The sequence below is a fragment of the Struthio camelus genome, chromosome 6 (assembly GCF_040807025.1).
Source record: "Struthio camelus isolate bStrCam1 chromosome 6, bStrCam1.hap1, whole genome shotgun sequence".
NCBI classification, from domain to species: Eukaryota; Metazoa; Chordata; class Aves; order Struthioniformes; family Struthionidae; genus Struthio; species Struthio camelus.
The window spans coordinates 20,480,914-20,498,126 of NC_090947.1; positions in this window are offsets into that span (position 1 = coordinate 20,480,914).

Below are 17,213 nucleotides of genomic sequence, written 5' to 3' on the forward strand. Positions count from 1 at the left end.
TTCCTATTGTTTTTCCTGAAGTGAAGAGTTAGCAGAAAACAGCTTTTTATTTTAACTCAATCTTCACTGCGCTGCAGCAAGATGTAATCTAGGCCTCTTTACAGATAACAGTCTAGAAATGAGAAACACTAACAGTGGAGACTTCTATATTGTGGTGAACTCCTATTTCTTGGCTCCTTCCCATTTGTTCTTGGCTGCTTTTCCAGCAGCAATGCATCATTTTGTTATCTGCTCTCATGTATCTGTTGCTTTACTTAAAGTTCCTCCATTTTTAGGGTCAATAGAGCTGAAATCCAGAACTTCATTTTTGGTGGCAATGCCTCAGTTTTGGCTACGGTGTTTCTTCCATTATTGGGTAAAAAGCAGCTGAAGCAGTCCTACAGACTGGTTCATTATTCAGGAGGGTAACATCTTTTATGACCGATAGGTATTTTTAGAAGAAAGACAGAATGTTCCTTCAATAGAGCTTGCAGAATTTTTTCCAACAGACCAATGCCTGTTTGATGGAACAAAAATGTTCCACAAGAATATTCATTCTGTCACAGCTATCAACAGAAAACAGGCAGGGAGGTGAGCTTTTATTTTCTTGACAGGTTTTGTACCAGTCAACCAGCTTGTCAACAGCTGTGTGACCTGTCTCCTAGGATCTCTAGGCTCTTGACCTGGCAAGCTCTCAAACTCCTCAGTATCCCAGTTCATCACTTGATGGGCAGCCAGCTCTTCCTCTGGCTGCTTCCTATGGATTCCAGAGCTGCTTGCTCCTGGCTTGCCTCAGCTTCCAAGTGTCTTGCTAACTGGCCTTTTTCCATGCTTCTACTTAGCTCCTCAGACACCATTTCCACAAACTGCCTGTTCCTTGGCTCCTTGGCTTTTGAGGTGTGGTTACTGTGACTGGCCTGTGTCCGTCCAGCTGGCTCCCTGGTGGATGAGCTTCAGAAATCTAGCTGGCTTGCTGTCCAGGGTCCCCTTCCCAGCTAGTTTTCTATTTAGCTGTTGTTTGGGTTCACTTTTAGGCTTGCCATGACAGGCAGTTGGTTCCTGGTGACGATCTGTTCCCTGATCTTTTATGGATTTGTACTGGATTCTCCTACTGCAAAAAGTACACATTTTTTACTTTTGATTGTGATTAAAGGTGATAATTTTTTAAATAAACACTTGCACAGTTTTCACACAAAATTCTTAAGACTTGGGCTACTTCTGTTCTTTGGTGAGCAGGAAGTTTTTAAAGGAACATTGTAAAGCTGAAATCCTGAAATGTTAAGATATTACACCTGTCCTTTCCTCTTATTAAAATCTCTCTTTCCTGAGTTTCCAGAAAGACTCAACAAGAATAAAAGGAGGTGACTAACTCTTCAGGAATAGCTCACTATATATCAATTAAACAAATATTTATGTAGGTCAAATACTTTCCTGTTGCTTGTAAATTCTATCACTATATGTGCTAAAAGTAAAAGCAATATGAGATAATGCAAAGTGATGTTTAAGGTAATGGAATTTCATTTAAACATTCTTACCATTCTTACCATTTAAACATTCTTACCAAGAATACCATTTAGCAACATTTAACAAAAATGTCGTCTCACTATTTCTGGCCTGTAGAAGGAGAAGCAAAGCAATTATATCGGAGTTTGATCGTAAGGCCCACTTATGACATGACTATCCAGAAAGTTTTGATTCTGAATTTCCCCCCTATTTTCTATTCTTTGAACTCCTTTCTGATGGAGATGCTGTTCTTTATTTTGTTTCTGACTTTTTCTTCTCTTATACTACTTGCCAGTACTGGCAAGCTTGAGCTTCCGAGTCAAAAGTCAACCACCAAAAATTATGGGAGGAATTAAACTTCCATTTTTTTTCTTTTCTGGTTGGGTTATTTGAAATGATTTTTTACATTTTCAAGCTCTCCTCTGCAACCTTAGTAACCTCTTAGAAACAAAAACAAAAAGAGAAACAGATTCTTTTTCAATTTCTTGGTTTCAGCGCTGTATTCTTGAAAAGTAAGAGTGCTGATAATCTCCTAATAGTTGCTTTTGCTGCTAGGGAGTGGTAGGTGGCACTTTGTTCTCACCATACATTCTGATCACCTCTTCTGCTGATAAATGGTGCTTTATTCTTTTTGTAATATGAAGTTGCAGTAAACTGCAGAAACTGGGCACACACAGAAGATTTTAGGAAAAGCTAACCCCACACAATTGGTAAGAATCATAAGTAACAGATTACTTTTTTTCTCATATTCTCTCAACAGTTTGAATCAAGAGGTAGTAGTCTTTATTGGTCACAGATAGGGGAGATAAAAGATGTACCAGTGATCTTCAGTACTACTGCAATATCCATGTTAATGATTATGAAGATGAGGAGACTTGGTTGCAAAAATTAAATGCTAGGTTAGCAGAATTCAGATGTACAGATGAACCAAACTCTTCAACACTGAGCCGAAGAAGCTTACTGAAGAAATGTCTGGGGTTCATTAGAAGCAAAATGACAGGTTGCAAACACCAGAAAGGTTGTCAAGTCCTGGAGAAAAAATGTGTTGAACCAGAGAAAAAATGCTCCATGCTTCAAGACAGCACTTAGGAAGACAAAACATAAAAACTTGCAGGATGGCAGAAATAAATAGTGTCTGTGGTTTTTCACTGAATGTTTAAATAATTCTTGCACCTGAGATTAACACACTTCCAGGCAGTCATATCAACAGAAATCACTGTATGAATGATGTATAGCTGGATACTACTAATTATGAAGACCAATAGCATGGCCTGCGTAATTCCTGCTACCAGCCAGTCATGTCTCCTCAGCATGTGGAAGCTGTTAATATTTATCATAACAGATCTATGACGACTTAATTGGAAGTGAATATTTTACATGCAAATGGAAATGATGTAAGGCAAGCAAATGTAAGATCACGATTGACAAACCTAATCAAATAAGTCATTACATTAGCTGACAAACTCATTCCAGAAGAGTAAATGAGAAATTTATAGACGAACCCAGATATTAAGTGGTAAGTAGGAAAACAGAAGTGTGAAATGAAGGCTTGTTCTTCACTGTGTAAAAATAAAGTGATTAGAGAGAATGTAGCATAAGGGTAATGATGGAAGTATGGCCATTGTCAGCACAGCAATTAGGACATACTGTAGTTCAGATTCTATTCACTTAATTTCTTTTATGTTTCCATCAAACTCATGCAGCTTTTGAAGAAATTCTTAGGCAATAGTTTTTTATTTCTTAATTTTCTTACAATCTTGTTAGACACAGCTTAACTTAACTAAGAATTTTCTCTCCTTCTATGACCATGACTTTTGGTAGTAACCAAGACCTGTTACACCTGTTGGAGCTGTAAGACTGTTGACCAGTGTGAGAAAGTCTGAGGATGTGAGTTCACAGGAGCTGAACCCTGGCCCATGGTGCTAATTTTCACAAGAAAAATAGTGGTCATTTTCAGTGGTCATATTTTCAGAATTAAGGGCCTGATCTAAGTCCTTTTGAAATCAATGGAAGTCTTCCCATGAGCTTTCAGTGAGTCTCTGATGGCTCTCTGCATGCATTGGTCAGGTTTTATTTTATTTCTCCTCAGTGCGATCTCTCTCACAAATATGTGCACACATATTGTCCTGAATATTTTGAAGTCCATTCTAGAATTGTAGCTTTTTTCAGAATGAATGCTTTGCCAGTTATTATTTTAGGAAAGACTGTGATAGTTAGTTGTATTTTCTAAGTGTTTTCTTGAGGCCCTGGTTTTACATGGAGCTATGCAAATTTTGGTTTATTGCCCATATGCTTTATGTAATTTGTGAATTCAAGTGACAACTTGAAAGATTTCAAAAGTGGTATAAAACAGGAAAAACATCTGCATGTCTGTAGGCCCATGAACAAATGCCAACTAAGGTTTTTAAAAATTGTCTAAAATTTCCAGCTGTTGTAAATTCATCAAATAAATGCTTGTAACTAGTGCTAATTCAGTTTGGTCAAAACAGCTTTATTGACAGTAGATAAATACATAGAAACAGAGGTAGATATCTTAAGAACAAAGATAAAGACTAAGAGGAGAAAACATGGAAAGTTACTTAGTTTCTAAACAAGGTGATGATATTTTAGAATGTTGTTTTAATTGTACAATTTGCAACTGATTTTGCTTGATTTCCCATTTAATTTCAAGGTACCTGCCCATTATAATCCCATTCCCACCTCTGGAACCCTTATTAGGTGATAATTTTTCCTCCCTTTTAGAGTAGAGAAGCAAAGTCATATGCATTTCACCTAGATACACATCAGAGCACCTAGTGCTCTGATTGCTGTGAGTTTCTGAGCTGCTAGAGGATTACTGCACTGTGGATATACTCCCAAAAATACAGGATTTTCCTGCCTTAGCTCAGTGTTGTGTGCGTAATGGGACATCCCAGGGCATTTGCAGTGCGTACATAGGTGCAGTCAAGCACCTTTTGTCTTAAAAACTTAACTGCCATGGAGGTAGCCAGGACATATTCAGTGGCTTCCCAATTTCAAGCCATGTCTTTGTAGAACTCTGTTTCCTGCTTAGCCTAAGATGTTGATTCCGTTCCATCAGCCTTGAGATTAATCTCAGGAGCAAAGACTGCTCTTCCTATACAACAACATTTCTCTGAGCACATATAAGATCTCAGGTGGCACACAGAACCCTCCAGAGGGTGCATGTAAGGAGTTATGTATCTTTCAGCTCCAGGAAGGTATGATGACCTTAGTGTCCTGATAACCACATACACAAAGAATGCTTTTAAACCCCGTGAAGAGCCAAAGAGCACCTTGAATCTAGTCTCTTGATCAGAATCCGTGTGTGCATTGGAGTAGTCACTAGTTGCTTGGGTGCAGGATAAGTGGGGAACGCTCTTTTGTGTGCTGGCCAGTACTCTTTTGTTGGGTGCTTTCTCTAGCTGACTTCAGCTACTCCTGAATTAGCAGCAGCAGAGCCACCACCTGCACAGCCTTCAGCATACGAGGTCCTGTTTCTATATACCGAAGCAATAAAGTGGCTACAACCATTCTTAAGTCAATGCTTAAGTATGTTTTTCAAGCCAGCTCCATCTCATTCCATCTCTGAATGAGTGGAAGGCTGTTTTGCTCACACAGCTACCACAGATGCACGGAGTGAAGTCTCTCCGGAAGAATTAGAAGTATGGAATGGAGCAGAGGAAATTAACACAGAAAGATACGCCTCTGTGTATGTTAGGGGATGTAGTATGAGGGGATGGGAGAAAAGTCCTTTGTAAAGTTGCTCTGAATGTTTATTTAAACAAGATGTAAATCTTTACTGAGCGATTGCTCTTCAAAGGCAGTACTCACCCATAGCTTCAGGACCTAATACAGGCACAGATTCATATTCTCACTCTTTTTCCAGCACTTCAAGCTATTCAGTGTGTTCCTCTTTGGCACATGCTAGAAGATGATAAAAACTGTTACAAATCTCATATCCGTATTTGAAGCTTGAAGAACCATAATGCAATCTTGGTATTTAAAAGCTATTTCCTGGAGGAAGTCAGGCCAAAGGAAGGTATCAAGAGTATATTGCAGAGATTTAAAATGGTCTCTTTGGCTAAGAGAAAACCTAAGTCAAGCCAAAGTAACAGTTGTGTATCTTGAAGTAAACACAAATGTTTGTATTGTGTGACTAGAAACTCTTCACCTAGCATTGGCATTATTTAGGTAGTAAAAAGGTGAAAACAAAGCCATGGTTAGACATAATTCATAAAAGCAAAACATTTAGATAACTTTGCTGAAAATACTGGATCCAATTGTGAACAGGGAGTAGTTTGTCTGAAGATCTCTGTGAATTATGAAGCTTGTAGCAGCGTATTTGAAACTGATATGTTTTTATATATATGATATGCGAAGGGAGAAGAGGATATTATTTGCGAACATTAGAGGGAGAAATAGTTCTTGCTTTTATTAAATGTCACTTCTAGAGTAGGAATCCTGTGCATTTGTCAGGCAGGAGCAGTTGTTGTGCTTGGAACTGGAAGTTCTCCTCAGCTGAATGGTCCTTGCTAATTTAGCTAGTAGTACTTATCGCTATGCAAATACTCACTGTTCATAAGGTTTCTTATTCATTAATAAATTATCAGATTTTTACGGTACTAGGCATGTATTGTTATATACTATACCTAGTAATGAAGTGACAAGCCCTGAAAAAAGATTTATCTGATTAAAATATAGATTTATACTATGGATTAGTACTGTGTTCGTGTGAGAGAAGAATTTCACAAAAACTGGGTATGGATTTTGTAACAGAGTTCTATTTGAGGCAGAATTATCCCAGGCTTTATTATTTCAGAGTTCAGTAAAAACGCAGGCTTGTTATTTAGTTTTTCCTCTTAGTAATTTTTTCTCTTTCTCTCGTATATATACAAACACAAACAAGCATAAAGCAAAAAATGCTAAAATGGATCAATTTACTTTGTCAGATGAAGAAATCAAGGGTGACTTTTTATTCTGACTTTTTATTGTTATTAGGAGTTGTTATGTAAAATGCTATGTAATATTAGCTAAGAGAATTTTAGAATTGGTTACAGTAAGCTTATGCAGCAATTTGGATGCCTGCCAATGTTAGTGTTTTGGCAGAAGTTTTTTCCTTTCCACACCCTTTAAACATCCTTAAAATATTTCCAAGAAAAGAAACAAGTGTAAAGATAATATGTGTTTGGCATTTCTGATAGAGAAAGGCCTGATTTATGCACCTTTTGCACACCACTCATGTTAGTTCACAAATCATAAACTTATACCCCTTTTTTCCTTGCACTTGTAACTTCCTTCTGTCTCATGAAGGACGAGCTGGGTTACGCAATTGATATAGTGTTGTACTGTAACAAAAATGCAGCGTGTTTGTTTTCCTTACAAGTTGTTAGTGTGCTGGTTGCAAAAGTAACTGGCTTGGGTTCAGTCCACACACAAATAGATAAGCACAGGGGAGGTGCACTAATCACCTCTAGCAAAAGCCAGTGCAGTCCGTTTGTCCAGAGGATGCCAGAGTTTGCTTCTTCTGAATGGCTTCTGGGGGTAGTGAGGAGCTGGAGCCGGTGTCCCCTGTCCCTCAGTTAGCAGAACTGGTCAGAAGCACGGTGGGGCATGTGTGACATCCCGGAGAGGTCTTTGGAGTTCCAGGTGAACGTGTATTTCTGCAGCCATCAGAGAGTACCTCTGCACAGCCATTTCATAAGGGCTATGAGTAAATTTTAGAGCCTGACTTTCAGATTTTGTTGTATATAAATCAGTCAATAGGGTTTTACAGCTATTTTTCTCAGTGTTGACTTTGATACTTAATTAATACAGCCAAATACATAGGAATCTCTTAGCCCCTCCAAAGAAAGATTAGCTCCTACCTGCTTGTTCGCCCTACATATTTTCTTTAATTTTATACCAAGCACCTCAAAAATATATTAACGTTTTTATATAAATGCTCTGTGTGCGTTCACTCAGGATCTGAAGCAGCTCCTAAAAGGGGACATATTTGCTATTATAAAGACTATATAGTGAAATGAAGCCATCTGCATGATGGATGTGCTGCATAATGTAGAATTGTCTCATTAACTTTAACCACAGCACCATTAGTGTGGTCAAAAAACAAAGCTAAATAACAAAGCTAAATAACATTTGGGCACACAGCATTAATTTATTTATTAATCTTTATTTAACTAGGAGCAACATCTCCCTGAGCTGTAATCTCTCACTGAAGATATTTGTTGGCCAAAGGAACAGTTATACTATCTTGCACCTTCTGACTCACTGACTTATTGCCTAAATGAAGAATATCAAAAATATGCCTGCTGCTTTCATGATACACTTTTTTACACTTCTTTTTTTTCTCTTTTTCAGACACCTGTGGCCATACACATAGTGGCTGTGCTTAAAAATAAGTCCATCAGAGTGATTGTCCATATCTGATATCCTATGTAGTTGTTAGATTGTGATGTGTCTCTGACCAGGCCCTGTCATTCTTTCCTTTGCTGTATGCCAAGAATCCAGGTTCTCCTTCGTCTCCATGACTCATTGCCAAATCTCTCATTAGCTTTCACCTAGCTTACTAAATGCGGCACTTGTATTCCCTTCCATTCTGCCCGCAAAATGCCCCTATACCTTTGGTGACAATTCACTTGACTTTGTCACTTCTTCCTCTAAATGTAGGATACCATGTCAATTTTAGCCTAGTTCAGAATTTCTGTTAATCTTAATCCAATTAATATTAATTGTACACTTACAGGATTTTGTGTCCTTCTCTTACTCACTTGGGTGCACAGACATAATGCACATGTAAAATTTAGAGGCTGAGTTTCAGATGATTATAGATCATTTTAGATCATTCTATTCTAAGTAAGTGAACCTGAAGAAAATTAGAAAACTAATGTTTAACTTAAATGCACAATAAAACAGTAGCAGTGATATGATATCCAAATATATCATAGTCTTAACTTTGATTTGTATCCATATCGACTACAAAAATTATTTTAAATATTGTTTTTTGTACTTAATATTTTAGGTATCATTTTTCCTTCAAGGGAAAAAAAACCTCAAATACAGTTCTGTATTTTTTTGGCTAAAATGTCTGTTGTACCTTGTAGATAGAACAATCCCAAGTGTTTACACAGTAAATGCAGGTAGCATGGCTTAAAGTGTTAGGTAGGAAGTTGATCTGATTGTGTTTTGTAAGGAAAAAATATGTATTTTTAATGTGTGTTTCTTAGATAATACAGAATGGCACAGTTGAGCAGTGTTGCATGAGTGATGCTATATGTATCTGCACTACTGGAATATTGTACATTTTCAGGGCAGTGGCTGATCTGAAACAAATGCCAGTCCATTTTTAGTTTCCCGAAATATTTCTTGAGAGGCTGTAACAAATCTGCAGGAGCTGTTACGAGGTTTAGTGTCAAGAATCTGTGTACTAAAGAGAGACTAAGTAGAGCTTGACCCAGTTGACTGTTGTGGTCCGCTCTGTCAATAATATGCATACTGAGGAGAAGTCATAGGTTTGCAGATTGGCATCTCCTGCACTGCTTCATAATGCATCCAACTCTACCTTCTCTATTGTTACTATATATTGAAAATATACATAAAATAATTCATGCATATGCACTTTGCAGTGAAAAGACATTATGGATCACTGAGTCTCAGAAGTATTCTTTTGGATCTTTCCTTTCATTTGACAATAAAACTTCATACTGCAATAAAACTTTCATACTCCTGATTTTAGATTAATGCAAAACAATATACACTGAGTTTTTAGTATTCTTCTGCTGTGGGATTCTTTATCTTAAAACTGTATTCAAGCTAAATAATAAAAGGTTTTCTGAAAGAAATAAACACCCTTTTAGAAAAGATAGATTATAGTAATGGATTAGTATATAACCACAAGTGCAAAGACAGAATTAATGTTGAAAATTCATCATTAACAGGTGTAAGTATGACTGGATTGTCAGGTTTGGTGTACCATACAATATGTTGCACTCCTGCCGTACTACTTGAAAAGGCTGGCATTTACTATCAAGTTCGAACTCTCTGGTTCAGTGGGTTTGTCAGAACCTTGAATTTATGGATTATTTATCAATTTAATTAAGGTATTATGTAAATTGTCCATGAATTTTTTCTGGAAACAATAAATTAAAAAAAAAAAACTTATTAGTAATGTGTGAACTCCCAAGGATGGGAATTCAAGAGAGTACAGATGCGTATTCAAAACATACCAAAGAAATAAGACTGCAGTTTATTTTAGTTTAATGTTTAGTTTAGTTTCATGGCTGCAATGGAAATTTCATGACTTTTCTGTTCAGAAAAACAGACATGAGTTGAAAAAATGTATGAAAACAACTTTATTTGCAGTACTTCCATTGTTTGCTTTTCACCTTTGATAAAAACAGTGTCTGTTAAACACACTCCCCAGTCTTTCTAGGTCTCATTCCCATTTTTAATTTTTTTAATCTGTATGTGAATAAAAATGTACAACAGGTCTTCTTTTCCTAGCAATAAACAGAAAATCCACAACTGAAAGATCTTTTTCAGAACTTCCTATGCACTCTTCATTGAGAACATCTGAGTATTGGGTGCAAAACTGTAGATCAGTTTTATTTTCTGAGCAGGGCCAAGGTGATAAGGAGGGTAGTTTTTTGTATTTAAACCACAGGAAAACAAGAATGATGCTAAGAAAACAGAACCTGCTATTTCTTGAAACCATGGAAATTAGTCTTTTAGATTAGCATGTTCTGTATTGGCTCCGATTCAAGCAAGCAGGCGATGGTATACTAAGGAAGTCCATATTCCATAAAGCTAATTGCACACAAGTTTAAAAACTTGTGCAAGTGTTTTCGGGTTAAGGTCCTCCATTGCCATTATGCTTTAATTTAATCTGCAGTCTCTGAGGCGTGTGTTTATATTTGTGTACTGATTAGGATGGGGATGGGAGTTAGTATAACTCTTGGCTTATAGGAATAGATTCAGATGTCCTTTCCTTGTCTTTCAAAGGCTCCTTTAGGGTTCCAGTTTCAGACCTCTTATGTTTGTGCTTGGCCAAGATAATACATCGGTGCTGTAGCATTAACTGGGTAGGCACATCAGTAAAACAGTGCCCCATGCCACAGGCCATGTGGGTGAATCAAGCAGAAGACCGCATTTCCCTGCAGCCTGCTCTGAGTCAGTGGATCCTTTCACCCAGGTTTGGCTTTACTCATGGTACTGGCGCCCCATGTTTGTTGGCCCTTCTGCCCGGTGAACTCAGTGGGAGGTCTGGTAGGATTCAGGAAATTTTTCCTCCTGTTTGGATTATAAAGTGAGAGCTTTTACATTCAGATAACATTATGGGTATGTTATACATATTGTGAATTATTTGTTGGCAGTGAAAATATATTAAAGTTAAAAAAAAATTCAGTGACTGTTGGAAGCAGTTCCTTTAACATGTTGCTTTGATTTCTTCTGATTGTTTGGAATTCTGAGCTTTTCTTATCCTTGCCTACAAGCTGCGCAGAGCTTGTGCTCAGCAGAATGCAGCTTACATTCAGAAAAAGCTCAGTTTTGTTCTTTTTTGGGGGCGATCTGCAAAGTAAGCATAGCAATCGGCAGACTTACTTACGAAGCCAGTTGTTTGCCCTAGCTCAGGTCAGAATATTGCAAGTTTGTCTGTGAACGTTCCCTGAAATCCAAATGACTTATTATCAGGCTTCCTTTGCTTTTGATCCTGTTGTAGGATGATGTGTTTTCCTAATGATGCAGAATCTCTCATTAAGTTCAGGAAACAGGATATAAGGATAAGTCAATTGACTCAATTTATGGGCATAATAAAGCAGGCCCTATTACCTTCAGCAATCAAGGCAAGACAAGGTGAACATGAAGTTGTGAAGTTATTGTGACAAATGGTTTAGTATTTACTTGGAAATACAGAGTTAATATACTGTGCTTACTTTTGAAGCAGAATTTGAGGCATTATGATCTGAAAATAATAGTCAGAGTCTATTGCTTAATCTGTCATCTAAAAATAGTTCAGAATTAATTCAAAGCCAGAAATATCTACTATTAAATCATGACAAACTACAAGAATTTTTTAAAGTATTTCCTAATGTCTGCTCTACATCTCCTTTTGGCCTTAGTCAGTGTTAACAGCTGGGGCTTTTTTTTCCTCTTACTTGTAATATAATTAAAAACAAATTTAGCAGCAGAATAGATGTTTTGTCCATTGGAGGCCTGTTAGTTTTTAGGAAGGTGATTGGCAATGTACACAGCTGTTCCTGACAATTATAAAGTTAGAACTGGAAAACGGAGGAAAGAAACTGAATTTACCAAATATGGTTTCCTTTGCACATCAGTGAAAACAAATCATTGGACTTGTTTGAGTTCTTCATGCAGCACACACAAATCAAATTCTTTTACACATGCCACATTACAGAAATTGCAGATGAAACTTTATATCTTCCCAGAGAAAGCAATGCAATAATAAATGCTTCCAAACTGCACTGTACACAGTAGCAGGTAAAGAAAACATTGGCACTTAGGGATTTAGGCTATGCTTTTTTGCCTTAGCATGACAAGAAATGGTTTTAATTTCAGTTGGCATATAGTCCAAAACAGGTACAGACAGATGTTGCTTATTCATGTAATTAAAACTTGCCTTGAACTTCATCTACCTGTATCCAACTAAGTTCAAAATTAAGAAAAAAAGGTCTTGTGCCTGTGCATTACCTTGGCCTCTCAGAGTACAAATATTGCCAGAGGAGGAAAATGGGACAGTGATGAAGGAAGTGTGTGAAGCAAGTTGTAAGTCATTAGTACTATTTCTTAGTACTGAGCTGTGGTGCTCAGGGATAAGGGTAGAGTGAGGTGCTCTGTCTTTATATGTATTATCATTCTGGGGGAGTATTTAAGGTAGGGCTTTGACCACCTGCAACACTTTCTGTAAGGCAAGATGTATTCATCTGGGTATCTATGGCCAAATTCAACTCAGGCAATTACACTTCACTTATCTAAGCTTCAATTTGAGATTTAGTGGCAGATGCTATTTTTGACTTGTTTTGAAACAGCTGCTGTGGTGTGACACAGGAAGCAGCTATGCTCGTAAGGAGAATGGTGTGAGTGACCCTTATGTATCATCTGTATGTTAGTTTGCAAAGTGCTTTTGAATGTTAAGGAATTGTAAGTGCTAAGTGCAAAGCATCATGAATTTTATATAAATGCATGCTCGTTAGCATTAAAAATTCAGAAACAAATTATTTGCGTTGCCAGAGCTTCTTAGTACGTTCACTTAGTCAACAGGCAAAACTGAAGTAGAATACCAGCAACACCATTCCTGTGCCAAGAAGGACACTGCATTTCAAAACAAGGAGCAAAAGAAACAGTTGGCACTACAAACATTTTCATTGTCCACTTCATGCAGCTGATGAGACAAGATTATGTTGCCATGTCTCACTTTCCTTTCTCTGCCTTGATGTCAGTGCCTACACCTCTGAATAACTATGGTTTATATTGGTTAGCAAAGTGGTTAAAATAAAATATAACAGCAGGGACAGTGCAGCTGCTGTATAAGGTAAATGTAATAATGATATTGATGATTCTACTAATTTACTTAGTGGACCAGAATTTACCTTGGGAATGAGGATTAGTTTGTTGTCCACCATCATTATTTCCCCCATGAGCTAGATGCTGCTCTGGGCAACTGGTACGCTCTTTGCCTTTCCCTGTTTTTATGTGATTTTTGGCCAGAAAGATTTGCTTTACTTTTGTTACCTTCATGTACTTGTGGTAAGCGGTAGTGGAAAGGCGACTAAGATCTGTAGTTGTTTGAGAGGGGCCTAGCCTTTTGTTTCAGCTGATTTTTAATGTTTAACAGCTTCCATTGGCTGTAGTAGCAGAACCTGATTTTGCAAGAGCATGTATGCTATTGCAGTTATGGTGTCTCTTTAACAATCAGCTTGTTGTCGCTGTAGGAGAACTTGAATAATTTTTAAATGTTACTTGTGATCAGATAATGTCAAGAGCAGGAACAGAAATACACATTTTTCCTCCTTGTTGATGTTCATAGCTGACTTCTCTGCTATCAAAATTTAGTAATCTTTTTCAGGTTTAAATATTTTGCCAACATAGTCTGCTTCATCTTCCAGGTTTTGAAACCAAAGCGCAAACTTGCTGACTCTTCCCCACTATAGGAATATTAGAATCAAAGCTAAAGGCCTAATAAAAAAATCAAACTTTCTAAGTTTCGAGTGAGTTCAATGAGCTTTGGATTGACTCAACAACAGCATGAGCAAGTAGGCCAGATTCGGTTTTGCTGTGGCACAGCATTTTGGGGGAGCAACAGAATGAAGGCTGGGAATTGAGCGGACTGCTGAAGACAGAGGAAGGGGAGGTTCAGATGCTGCAGATCTGAAAGGGGAGACTGGCCAGCTTCAGAGGGATAGAGGTCCGGTTAGAGGCTTACATCAGTAGAGCTCTGGAGGATTTTGAGTCAGGGAGGAATGTGACGGGAAATCTCCACAGCATGGAGATAAGTGCTGGGGGAGGGACTTAGTCAGATAAGACAAGTCAGTGAGTATTGAGGGGGGCGGTCCACTTAGCAGAAAGGGATTAAAAATACTCAGTAGGTTTCAGGGTGTGTATCTTCATGGAGTCTTGGTTAGTGATTGCGAAGGTATACGGTTCTGTTTGTTCTTTCGGTCCTTCAGGGGACCCTTTTTTCCTTCCAAGCAGAAGTTCTTGTTCAACCTTTTGAATCTCCTGGAACAGGGAAGAAGGGAATGAGGGAGCAGGAAAAGTCAGAACTTTGTGCAGTATGTAGGAGGTTAGAACCAGAGCCAGGGCAGGGAAAGAATGGGATAAGAACTGAGAAATGAACTGTACTCAGTGGAGCAGGGCTTTCTTCTCCTTCCGCTCTTGGCAACGTCTGCTGGTACTGAGAGGAACAGGCGGCAATAGATGCCATGCCATACGCTCTCATGAGTAGTAATAGGAGAAGCAGCTGGTTGCAAAAGCATAAGCAGTTCACACTAGGTCCCTGTCTCTTCAGATAGGAGCAAGATAAGCAGTGTGTCACTATAGGCTGTTGGCTAATTTGTTACTTGAGCCTTCTGATCATGTGTAAGCAACACAGGAAATCTTGGAAAACTTTCTTAGGGGGAATGTAGGTCTCATTATGTTCTTGATAAAACAATCTGGATAGAGCTGAAAATGTATCCAGCAAACGTTGACATACAGACAGATATTTTTCTTTTTAAAGTTGTATATCAGAAAAAAGTCTATAGCCACTTTATGAACTAGCAGATGCAGATCCAAGCAGTGACCCTCAGAAGCTCGAGGTGTTTGCTGAGTAGTCAACATTTGTTTTTCAAAAAGTCAGTCTACATTTGAAAAAGTTCACTGCACATTCATGTGTCCCTGCATGTTTTTATGGCCCTGCTGTTTATGCAGAATTGTTTGTTTTCTTCTTCAAATAGTGTGAACCTGACCAGCACTACAGAGTAGCATGGCCTGCTCTTCTTACATCTGCTTCCTTTCATAATGTAATAGGCAAACTGCTAAACATTCAGTAGCTTTTTTTTTTTGGTGTGTAAATCTGGGGCATTCAGATGCTTATCAGATCCTGACCGGCTTGCTGTTTTTGCTTAGGCAAAATCCTCACTGACTTTGAAGCCTATTTCAGCTTTGTCTCGCTAATGAGTATTGACTTGAGAATCTGGTCCAAATTCCTTTTATAGATAAATCATCTGGAGCTCTCACATACGCAAGCTGACTACTTGGGTTTCCATTACTTTTTGGTTTGCTAGCATCAGGTATATCATAGAATTCAATGACCTTTCTCACAATATTTCAGTTGCAAATTGGAACTGGGAATTTAAAATATAGATTTCTATAAGATGTAATTTTTCCGACAGGAAAGTAAAGGAAATTCAAAAACTTCACGCGGTAACGCTCCCACAGAAATGGACAGCAGTAGTATCAGACACCAGTAGGAGCAGAAATGGCAAAGAACACTAGGAAATAGGACTGTATGACTGGACCTGTGAGGACCTACATCTGCAAAACATTATGTAACATGTGGGCAGCTACACAGGTGTTATAAAACTGCTGGTGCTGAGGGACTATTTGATTAGCTAATTACCCTTGTAAAGGAACAACTTAATCTGTTGTGAAACTCCCCCAAATGAAAACTCATTCTGTCGTTCTGTTTTCAAATTTTCTCTTCACAAATTGCCGTTAAAAATAATTGGAAATATAAAGGAAAAGAAAAGAAAGAAAGAAAAAAGACAATCTAATTTGTCAATAAAAAAATCAACTTTTAAAATTCATCCCCGGTGGTCTGGTATTATTAAATATTCTCCTTGATTTTTTTTTTTTATCTTGGTTTATTGGAGGGAGAAAAACAATTATCTGTAAACGTAATTTTTAATGCATGGTAATAAAAATAAATGGTACAGCTCTGCTGCTGCTCACCTAAATCTTCTTCCCTGGTGGTCTAGTGGTATTAAATAATCTGTTCCACATGTATTCATCATTTGCTGACAGGAAAACTTTTTACATTTTATTGTCCACAAAACAAACACAATGTTAGTTAATCAGGTGGGGAAGACTTTTCTGAGGGTCACTCAAGAAACAAAAGCAACCTTTGCCTTTTCCAGCTGGTGTAATTTTCGCTCTCTTAGTTTACATGAGAATTGGTATGAAACTTGAAGGGCAGAAATTATTTCCAGGATGGCCTTTGGGTTCAGTAATATTTTGCCCAGATTATATTAGTATGGTTTTATTCTTTTCTGCAACAAATGAGTGTTTGCCACAAATTATCTCAATGCTACTGAGTCATTCCTTTGCTTTAGGATATCTCTTGTTATTTTACATTTATATAATGGTTTTTTTCATGTGCAAATCTCAGTGCTTTACTGAATTAGAAAAGCAAACATTATCCTTCCCATTTCACAGGCTGATAAACTAAGAGGAGGTGGTGTGTGGTGTGGTTAAATGACTTCCATGTAGCTGTGTGGCATTTCAATGATGAGAGAGATGATGAGAACCCCAAACTTTTTTTTTTCCCCTTCTTTCAGACCACTGGACTCCTCTGCTTCAAAAACATGGAAGGTTCCAAATACTCCTAAGAAAATAAGCTTTCAGCAATGGAAGTGCTGTCTTCATTTAGTTCTTATTCATCTCTTTTTTTGAGATGTTTGTTCTGCCATTTGTGCAGTTTTTATAAACAAACCTGGGTAAATTTTCCCTTGACTAGTTTTAAATCATGTGGGGTCATGGCTTTGCGTACTTACCTCTCAGAGACGATACACCAGAAAAAAATCATTTATTGAACTGTGTATTATATGTAGTAATACTTAAAATACATCATTTCCCCACTGTTATAATTTTGTTCATGGCACAAAGTTCAGTAACATTTTTTAGAGAGTGATCTATGATAACTGATGATTCTTTATATTTTATAAAACAATATATATGATTTACTTATTAAATACAAGCTGATATTATTAACATATAAATCTCAAGTATTATACTGGATGTATACTTCATGTGGCACGTTGGGGATGTTAACAGAAACAGCTTCATTTCCTTTGGGTTGCTTTACTTTGATACAGTTTGGACATTGAATACAGCAGTGGGTAGAAAATGCATAGTGGATCATTTTTACAAAAGCTAGTGCAGAGGCTGTTTTGTTACAAAAAGCCTGTAAATAACAAGAGCATAATAGACTGCCATGAGATGTAATTTTGATCTCATTA